Source organism: Vulpes lagopus, chromosome 1 (genome assembly GCF_018345385.1).
Source record: "Vulpes lagopus strain Blue_001 chromosome 1, ASM1834538v1, whole genome shotgun sequence".
Classification (NCBI taxonomy): Eukaryota; Metazoa; Chordata; class Mammalia; order Carnivora; family Canidae; genus Vulpes; species Vulpes lagopus.
The window spans coordinates 25,784,199-25,794,209 of NC_054824.1; the positions used below are offsets into that span (position 1 = coordinate 25,784,199).

The 10,011-nt window shown below is 40.4% G+C and overlaps 1 long non-coding RNA gene across 1 annotated transcript; it reads right to left on the reverse strand.

Annotated features, from left to right (window-relative positions):
* Positions 1 to 214: 214 nt before the first annotated feature.
* LOC121501808 lies at positions 215 to 8,273 on the reverse strand. Its single transcript, XR_005990692.1, has 3 exons — positions 7,755 to 8,273; positions 7,499 to 7,626; positions 215 to 368 (listed from the first exon to the last, which is right to left on the reverse strand). It is a non-coding gene; the product is annotated as an uncharacterized LOC121501808 (long non-coding RNA).
* Positions 8,274 to 10,011: the final 1,738 nt, after the last annotated feature.

Here is a 10,011-nt window from a genome sequence, read left to right on the forward strand (position 1 = left end):
TCTACCACCCCTAGTTCGTTTCCCCGAGTTAGGAGTCTTTATGTTCTGTCTCCCTTCCTGATATTTCCCAACATTTCTTTTCCCTTCCTTTATATTCCCTTTCACTATTATTTATATTCCCCAAATGAATGAGAACATACACTGTTTGTCCTTCTCCGATTGACTTATTTCACTCAGCATAATACCCTCCAGTTCCATCCACGTTGAAGCAAATGGTGGGTATTTGTCGTTTCTAATTGCTGAGTAATATTCCATTGTATACATAAACCACATCTTCTTTATCCATTCATCTTTCGATGGACACCGAGGCTCCTTCCACAGTTTGGCTATTTGGGACACAGAACTTTTGGTTCAAAACCAGGACAGTCCTGGAAAAAAAATGAGATGGTTGGTCAACCTAGCTAAGGCAGAAGGTGTAATGTGATACAGGCTCATCAAAGCTTCTGCCAACCACTCAGGGAGCTCTGTTGTGACAATTACTCATCAGAATTGTCCCATGTTGGGCCAAGATTGCTAGGCCTTTAACCCTATCTGTCTGTCCCCCAATGCAGGCTTTCCTGGGAAGTCCATGACCTGGGGCCAAATAGCTGGGGCAGATTCTGAAAGCACTGACAGGTGGAGGCAGCTGGGCAGAAAGCACTTTGAAAGACAGTGCATCTTATATCTACCACAGGCAACATTTTGTGCCTCAGTTTCCTTTATTTGCAAAATGGGCATGATAGTGGTGAATACTTGGTAGCTTTGTTGTGAAAATTGAATGCGTTAATATGTGTAAAGTGATTGAAACAGTGCCTAGCACACAGTAGGCTCCTTGGCATTAGCTATTTAATCAGATCAAGTGTCTTCCTAGTGTTTATTATTAGATCCTAAAATTTGTTTGTTTTTTTTTAAGAGAGAGAGAGAGAGAGAAAGAGTGAGAGAGTATGGTGAGGGGAGGGGCAGAGGCAAAGAGAGAGAGAGAGAGAGAATCTTAAGCAGACTCCACATCCAGCACAGAGCCCAATATTGGACTCCATCTCATGACCCTGAGATCATGACTTGAACTAAAATCAAGTGTCAAGTACTTAACCAACTGAGCCACTAAGATGCCCCCAGATCCTAAAATTCTTGATCTTTCGGTATTTTACGTCAAACCACCATACTAGCTAGTATTCATCATTACCTGAGTCTGGTTGTAATGCACATGACCAGTCTACAGCTTTCTTCATTTAATCTGTTTGGATTTGGCCATATTTTGGTTTCTTGATTACAGCCAAGAAACTGGGTCTAAGGGTCTTCCACTTCTTACTCTCTTCTTTTGCATTAAGAAACCTCCTCAACTCCTTATGCTATCCTATTTCTATTATTGGATAATGGAAAGGATTAAACGAGGAGAAAAGTGACAGAAAAGTAAAGACAGAAGGAAGAATTCTTAAGTTAAAAGTGGCTTTCACAAAAAGAGAATTTAAGCATGAGAATCTGGAAGCTAGGGGAAAAGTATAAATGGCAGAATGACTAAAGACCATTTTTAGCCTGGGTAACTTTTGTGATCATGAGGCTGATGAAATAAATGATCCTCATCCTGACTTCCCTTTCCTCCAAAATAAGCTATGTTGTGTAATTCCATTGGGCAGCCACTGGCTTTCTGGTTCCTCCATTCAGAAGAAGCTAAAGCTACTAAAAGTCATGTGGATCACATTATGAGTAAGAGCAGGAAACAGCACTAGGTTAAAATTTGGAGTATGACATGCTCAGTGTGAAAATACTTCCTTCCCCCAAGAACTAAACACAAATTACTTTTTATAGTAGCCCTTGGCTTTTCATTCATCCAGGAAAGAGGTATGAGGTAGTAGGGTTCCACACCTCTTTTACCTGAATGACGTCCTTCTGTGTCATCTAAACAGATGCTATTTACAAGAAGGTGGATTATTTACTCTCTCATCTCATCACCTGAGCTAAAGCAAGCAAGCAAGCAAATCAAGCAAAAGAGCAATCTTAGAGGCCAGTAAAGAAAAAAGAAAGAAAGAAAGAAAGAAAGAAAGAAAGAAAGAAAGAAAGAAAGAAAGAAGAAAAAAAAGAAAAAAGAAAAGCCCTACAAGACCTCTTTTGACTTGTTCTTCAATTGAATTCCAAGCATTATTTGAGTAGGTTCCCTTGCCTAAATTGTTGGCATGAAAGGTGCAATTTTATCCTCAAAGCAGGGTGTTCCTCAGGCACTGAGCCAATGCAGTTGGCTCTTCACTTCCTTCTCTGTTACATTTCTTCAGGGCTTTCTGCATGTCAGAAGCCCATTTATTATACAATGATTCAGGAGGAGATAACAGGAAGTATTGTTCCTACTCTGACATTACCAACTCACCTCTTTCTGACCAAAACTGGCTTACTTCACCAAGGAAGCCACAGAGTCTCCTTCATTTGAGCTCTTTTCCAATTGTGTAATTATCACAGTGCAAAGTAGAAAGAAATTCGCAGCAGAAAGGACTTCCCTGCCGCCTGCAAGGGAAAGTGACTGGGACTTGTACTTCTGGTTGAGGAGCCTGGGCTGTCATGAACTGAGATTGGCCTGTTTTCTAAAAAACACATGCTACTGGGTTTCTTGTGTGTAGGTGACCCAGCTGTGCTAGGTGACCCAGCTCAGGACACACAACTTCGTATCTCCCAAGTGGAAGTGTTCACCATCCCTGCAATCTTCCTCACTTCCTCACAAGGACCAGGAACCAAGTGTTTCTTCTTCCAAAATGTTATGACTTGAGGTACCTGGCCAGGACTAGGGATGCCCACTTGGCATCTATTTCCAGGGATCAAACAGATGACCATGATCTTGGGGCCCAGCCAACCACATAAACCATTCCCAGAGAACCTGAACGTCACATTTCCTTTGTGTCATAAAGTGAGGTTGAGCCAGATGTGCCTGCTTTTACATCTTCACAGAAGCTTAGGGTTTATTTATTTGTTTATTTATTTATTTATTTTTAAATTCATGAGAGACACAGAGAGAGAAAGCCAGAGACATAGGCAGAGGGAGAAGCAGGCTCCCTTTGGGGAGCCTGATGTAGTACTGGATCCCAGGACCCCAGGAACATGACCTGAGCCAAAGGCAGACACTCAACCACTGAGCCACCCAGGTGCCCCTGGGAGCTTAGGGTTCTGATATGAATTGTAATGGGACGAGTGGAAATAGCACTGGAAATTTGCACTTAGGATCATAGTCAAGGATGATCTGTGTGCAGAAAGGCCGCCAAAAACCAACGAGAGGAGAAAGGGAAGGCTGGAGGTTCAACTCTCCCCTTTACATCACGTATCTCGGAGATCCTCTTACCAACTGGAGGGGTGCCCGGCTATGGCTTCTTATTCAACAATGCATGAGATAAAATTTCTGGGCCAGTATTTGAGCAAATGACTCCTTCACCTTTTTGTCATCATGAAGATGCAAGAAAGTTGTAATTTTTCCATACATTTTGTACTTTAGTCTTATACTTTTCTGAGAAATGTGAGAAAAATGAAAAAGAAAGCACATCTGGGAAAATTCTTCATGTGCCCTAATCTCAAATCTTATTTTGCAAACATAGACCAAAATCATACCTCAGAACTACTTGACCTTTATAATCAATACATTTTAAGGTTTCAAGCTGACCATACATGTATCATGACTCTTTTTATATTCTACAAAAATAATTACATATATTCAGTGTCTTTTTCTCTCATTCTATTTTTCACCCTACATTTTCAATATAACCACTGCTAAAATGATCTGAGAATTTATTGATATATATAAAAACATGCTTAGTTCACATGTAATTAGATATTTTAAAATACTTTTTTATGTACATCCCTGTGGATGTTTTGAAAAATTGGTTGTCAAAAAAAATGTAAGAGAGGGTAGGTACAGCACTACAGTGGTGAAATCAGGCACCGATGAAAAAATCCTTTCTCCCTGAAAGTCAGACTATCCTCAAATACATCCTGAGTTACATTTTTTCCTCTACATCTCCTGTTGTCCCTTCCCATGTAGCTTGCCTTCCTTCCTACCACATTCCTCAAAATATGTCTCCTTTCCCCTTTAGGATACAACTAGACTCCTCCAACTAGGAGGAGTAAACTGAGATCCTGAGATATTTTTTCCATAGTCAGATCTCCCCAGAGTTCATCTTTAGCTTGAAATCAGCCAAAGGGCTTACGTCTTCCTTGGAATGTCTCTTCCCTTTAAATCCTTTTGGGTCACTTTGGCAGCTTGTGAACTCTGTCCCTCAAATGTGGCTGACTGTCCCTCCTCACACTCACCAGTCAGTCTTTCCTTTCTTTGCCCTCTGATAAATCTGGAAAGGGTTGTTTGGACCTCACTATATAGGAGCAAACCGTGTTTCCCAAAGGAGTCATAACATTGATCAGAAAGCCAATGGAAATCTTGTACCTACAGGATTCTGAGACATTTTTTATAACATTTTCTAGGGGAGAGATTTCTGAATGCTATTTGCAGGACTTGATCTATGGGCATAATATTGCTTTATGATCTTTTATGAACCATAAGCTGGAATTGTTCAAATAGCTATGGGTGGACAAATGCCAAATAGCAAAGCTGGGGTGGAAAGTAGTGGTAAGAAGGGACTTTTACTGCTCCATTTACTCACAGAAAAACCCCACCCAATAATTTCTGCAAAGCAAGTCTATAATACATTGAATCCTCTGTTGATCTCTAAAATCTTGAGCCTCTCCGTTAGGGTGAGTAAAATATCCTGATTGAAGTCATTAAAATAAACAGTGATACAAATGCCCAGGGAAAACTGGCAGTGGTACTGCTGAGAAATCCCCTAATTGTTTCATTTTCCTGAGACTCATTGCTTGTGCTGACATTCTGAATCTACTTGCCAAAGAAGTTGCCTGCATTCTGTTAATAGACAAATACCCAAGGGTGCAGAGGAAGAAGACATCTGTAAGAAAGTATCCTGGCAAAGGCAGGCTCTGTCAGCATAAATTTCACAGGATAAATGGACTGTTTCAGGTCATATCTCTCTACTTGTTGAAAAATAGCACTATACCAACAACTGTGAAATGTTGAAAAGTAAAAATAATGCCTCAAAAGTCTACCAGTTTGGCCCTAAACTATTCCCACTTTGAGGGCACAGATAGAATAAGGCTTGAGTGATGAACTATAACGTTACAAGCACTGATGTTTATTTGCAGATGTCTATTTGCATAAGTTGATTTGCATGGGCAAGTAGGGAAGAGAGCATGTGTGTTGGAGAAAAAAAATAAGGAAATAGTACCCTATTTGGTCCCTGGGGTCAGTCCCAGGTACTCACATTTGAGCCCTAGAGAGAAGGGATGTATGTAGTCACTAAAGGAAGTATTTCTATAAGGGACACCTGTAAAACAAGTGGACATGGGGTCTGTGGCACTTCTGGTCCAGGGATGACACAGAATGAAAACATCAGAGGCAACACACATTTGACATGATATCGGTCTTAACCATGCTTGGCACTGACATAGGTACTGAGCCAACGCCGGCAAATGGCTTCTTAGTACATAGCCAAAAACACAGGAGGCAGTGGAGAAGAAAATGAGAGAAGTGTTTGTGAGCACATAGGAGACAACCCTGGGGACTCTGGAAAAGACTTTGGGTGAGGCCTGAAAACGACATTATGGAAGTAGAATCAAGGGCAAGTAAAGTCTAAGATTTGCCATTCATGGGATCCGATCAATTCACATCAAGTGGCTGGTGAAGCATGATGAATAAGAAAAACAAATCACTTCTAAGTCCTTCAGCCTAATATAAAGTGAAAATCGGTATATTAGTTAAGATTTTTAGTTGCAGGTGACCGAATTCACTCTTCGCTAAAACAAAAAAGAATATATCAAAGGACATTAAACAGCACATAGACTTCTGGAAGGGTCATAGAATAATGCTCTGAAGCTACTTTGCAAGAGGTCATATCCAAGTTACACAGCTGGATGGTGCAGCAGGGACTGCCACAGGCACAGGCACAGGTACCGCGGCTACTCATGCCAGTGATGCCAATACTAGGATAGCTGCCATTTCTGCCTCTGATGCCTCCACAGCCCTCTCCAGAAAACTGATTCTGTATGACACCTTCCTTCTCATGGTTTTCTTTCTGCACTGCAGCCTTGTATGGCTGCATCTGACTGCAGAGACTAGGCCATATGCAGAGAAGGCTGATGTAATGAATTCTAATGTTACCTTGAGAAGGCAGGATTCATAATGTGTAAGTTTCCTTGATCTGGGAAAGGCTTTTAGGAAACAGTACATGGCCATAAATATCTGGAGTAAGCATGATATAGGCAACCAAACTCTTGGAAAGCAGCAAGAGGCCAGAATTTATCTCTTTGTGCTTGTCAAGGACTTTTGACATGATTGGCTCAGAAAATAGCAATAGAACTTTTCTGTAACAAAAGGAAATATTTCAGGCAGTATTGGGTCTATAAATTTCTTTTTTCCTACTAAACTCAAGAAGAGATAAAATGTCTTTCCCTCTCATCTTAGCTTTAGAGGGCATTCCCAAAACCTGTGCAGATGGTATTAGCACATGGGAGGGATGTCACATCTCCACCTTGTCCCAGATTTGAGAAATGGTAGGTAGAAAAAAACTAATGACACCATCTAAATAAGGATGTTGAAATCAGTGTGGTGCAAAGCAAACAGTTACCACACACAACTTTAAGTAATTGTAGACAGAGAGTTTGAGAATTCTCTATAATCAGCGGGTCATGTATGTCAGTTAGGAGTGCCATGGACAGGCACAAAAGTAAATCAGCACAGGACACAGAATCAGGATAATTCAAGAAAAAAATCAGGACCTGAACCATGTCAGCAACTTTTCTCTAGCCAAAATCGTCTAAGACAGAAATGCCCAGTGGATTTTATTAGGATCAAGATCTATGGATTGGCTGTGGTTACCCCAAACACCTTGTTGAAGACTATCAAGAAAAATGTCCTTATGTGAACCTGTTTTCCCATGGTCAATACTTACAACTTTGCATTTGGAATTTTCCTTTATTCATTGAGTCATAAATATCTTTTTATGTTGTTTAATATTGGTAGTTAATATTGGTTGTTAATATTGGTAGTTTAATATTGGTTGTTTAGTTATTGGTAGTCTTTTAAAAAATCTGTATTCTATCAGCCAATGAACCCTAATTTACTCAACCATCATTTTATACTCATTTTAGTCCTAAGAGTTTTAGAAAGGTAAGTGTCATTTCTCAAAAGACTATCATTCCAAAAAGATCAACACAGGAATAGTATCTGAACTACTCTTCAGGAATATGACCTCACAGTTGGGTCAGTGTGGGGCCTATGGAGATTCCATAAGTACATCTAAAGAAACAGAGACTTTAAAAGAAAACAGACCCAACCTTGGAAACTTCAAATGTAAAGACTCTAGAAGTCCTGACATACATATCCCAGTAAGATCTCTATTTCTGGATAGAGTATCTCTAGCATACTTTAGGGGAAAGTCCAAAGTGGGACTAACTCCCATCTGAAGTTCTAGAAACTACTCACCTGGATAGTGTGTTCTCCAGGGTCTGGATACTTACTGAGGAAAATGCAGAAAACCACTCAACTTGTCATAGGTTTTGAGATGACTTCAATTCCAATAATCTTCATAAAAAACAGAGCAGTCTTTTCACCTAAAAATATATTCACTATAAATCTTGGAGCATCTTAGACAGGGAGAATTTAAATGCAAATAACAGAATTCCGCCTAGTTCAAATAAAAAGAGGGTTGTTTGAAACGGAGAGTTTATTATTGGCTTACAATAAGCCAGTGCAGGAGATAAAGCTGGACATTGTGGGACCAAAAGGAGGATTATGCAGGGTTTTTTTTCTCTCTCTCTGTCTCTCTTCTATCTTTTGAAGTCCATGTCTCTTAATGTGTCTCTGGGTACCTGCTCCATCCTCTGTTCCTGTTTGCAGACCTGCCTTTTCTGCTGACTCACGGTTTCTCCGGTTCCCCTCACATGTTAGCATGAGGCTTTGGCCTGCTGTGGGCAGGCGAGGGGGCCATGACCTTGCAGCTTGGCTCAGCACAGCTAAATGACTCAGCCTCTTTGTCCCTATTCCAAATTCTTGGGAGAGTATCCGTTCAGCCCAGCTTAGGTCAGATGTCTATCCTTGGGTCAGTCACTGAGACTGGTAGAGTGCTGTCACATGGTATGTAGTGCTGTCCCTCCCAGCGTGATGAGTGGAGCAGAGTCTCTGAGGTGGAATGTGGGTAGAGAGGAGGGAATGTTTGGCATCTCTAAAACAGATGTGGATCCGAGAGAGACATGCTGAGGTGTAATAAAAAGAGCAGCAAATTTGGAGTAAAAAACAAAACAAAACAAAACAAAACAAACTTCTGCAACCTCTTAGTCATGACAGTAGATATTGCTCCTAATCTCTTGGAGGCTCATTTCCTTATATGTAACCTGAGGGAGCTGAACAAGATGACCTTCCAGCTCTTGCTATCTATGATTATTATTTTCATCCTCAGAATCTCATAATGTAAGGAATGACCAACTCTAATATCAACAATTTGGCAGGTTTTATATAAACAATCATTCAAAAAGCTGTCTTTGCAATAAGTCCAGTGGTGTATTATCCCCAACATTATCATTACTGTAAACATTTTGGAAGGTCATTATATGCTGAAGTCCCTCAGTAGGCAATTCAGCAAATGTTCCTTGCTTAGAGTAGAATTCTAAAAGAACAGGAGAAACAGACATCGTTCTGAAAGAGTTTGCCTGTCAAGGTTTTGGAGGCTTGAAAAGTCATACGGCAAAATTCATTCAATTCTAATGTTGTCGGTGAACAATGTTCTAGAATGAGCTATTGGTGAACTGCCTCCTGAAAATGAAGACAAAAGACTATGTTAATGGAAACTGCTAAGATCTGTGCCAAATTAATACAGCTATCTCACAATATGTGAAATTGAGGCTTTCTTATAAAGTTGCCTACACAGTAAGATTAATTTTCCCCGATTGAAATCCACTGCAATATGGAAATTACAACTAGCTTTTTTAATATTTTCCACATTCCTAACAAGATAGGAGGATCCAAATAGAAACACTTTAATAATAATAATAATAATCCCAGTGAGAATGTCAATTTCCCAAACCATTAAAAAAGTCCCAAGCACCCACATGAACCCATGATTGGTAGTAGGTAAAAGTGTCTCTGGAATTGACCCAGACCACCTCCACTTTTCCCAGCTTGTCCCTAGTTTTTTCTCTATATCCAACCTAGGCTGCACACCTCAGCTGTCATCATTTAACTGCCTCCTCTCTTTGTGTGTAAATATATAAATATGTTCTCTTTAGATTTGAACTGAAGAGTTCAACCCAACTTAATAAAGTTCATTAGTTTGTCTCTAGCAGAAGGGGAAGACCCTTTGGGCTTTGGGTAAGTTGAACTTACTTTGGCTCCCAGCAGGATAGCCCTAATGCATTCTGTGGTACTGAGACAAGCAGACATTTCTCCTTTTGCATGCCGGAAAGGTCTCGTCCAATAATCCCAAGCCCTGGACAGGGGCAGCCTTTGTTGTCTACCTACTATGCCTGTTTGCCACCAGGAAAACATAGTTTTGTTGTCTTTCTTTAATTTTAAAATATGAAATGTTGCTCTCTCATATATAAACTCTGTACTCTCTCTTCCTCCCCAAATTGGAGTATCTCTTTTTTTATCTGATTTTTTTTAAAGATTTTATTTATTCATGAGAGACACAGAGAGAGAGAGATAGACAGAGACACAGGCAGAGGGAGAAGCAGGCTCCATTCCACTCAGGGAGCCCGAGGTGGGACTCGATCTCTGGTCTCCAGGATCACACCCTGGGCTGAAGGCGACGCTGAACTGCTGAGCCACCCAGCCTGCCCTTTATCTGATTATAGAAGTAATCCATGCTTGTTTTTAAAAAGTTCAACACTGTAGAAATGGATAAAGAAAGAAGTGAGAACTTTCCATACTTCTATTTATTCCCAGAGATGGCCACAATTATTAGTTTTATATCTGGCCTTACAGATGTGTATGTGCGTGTC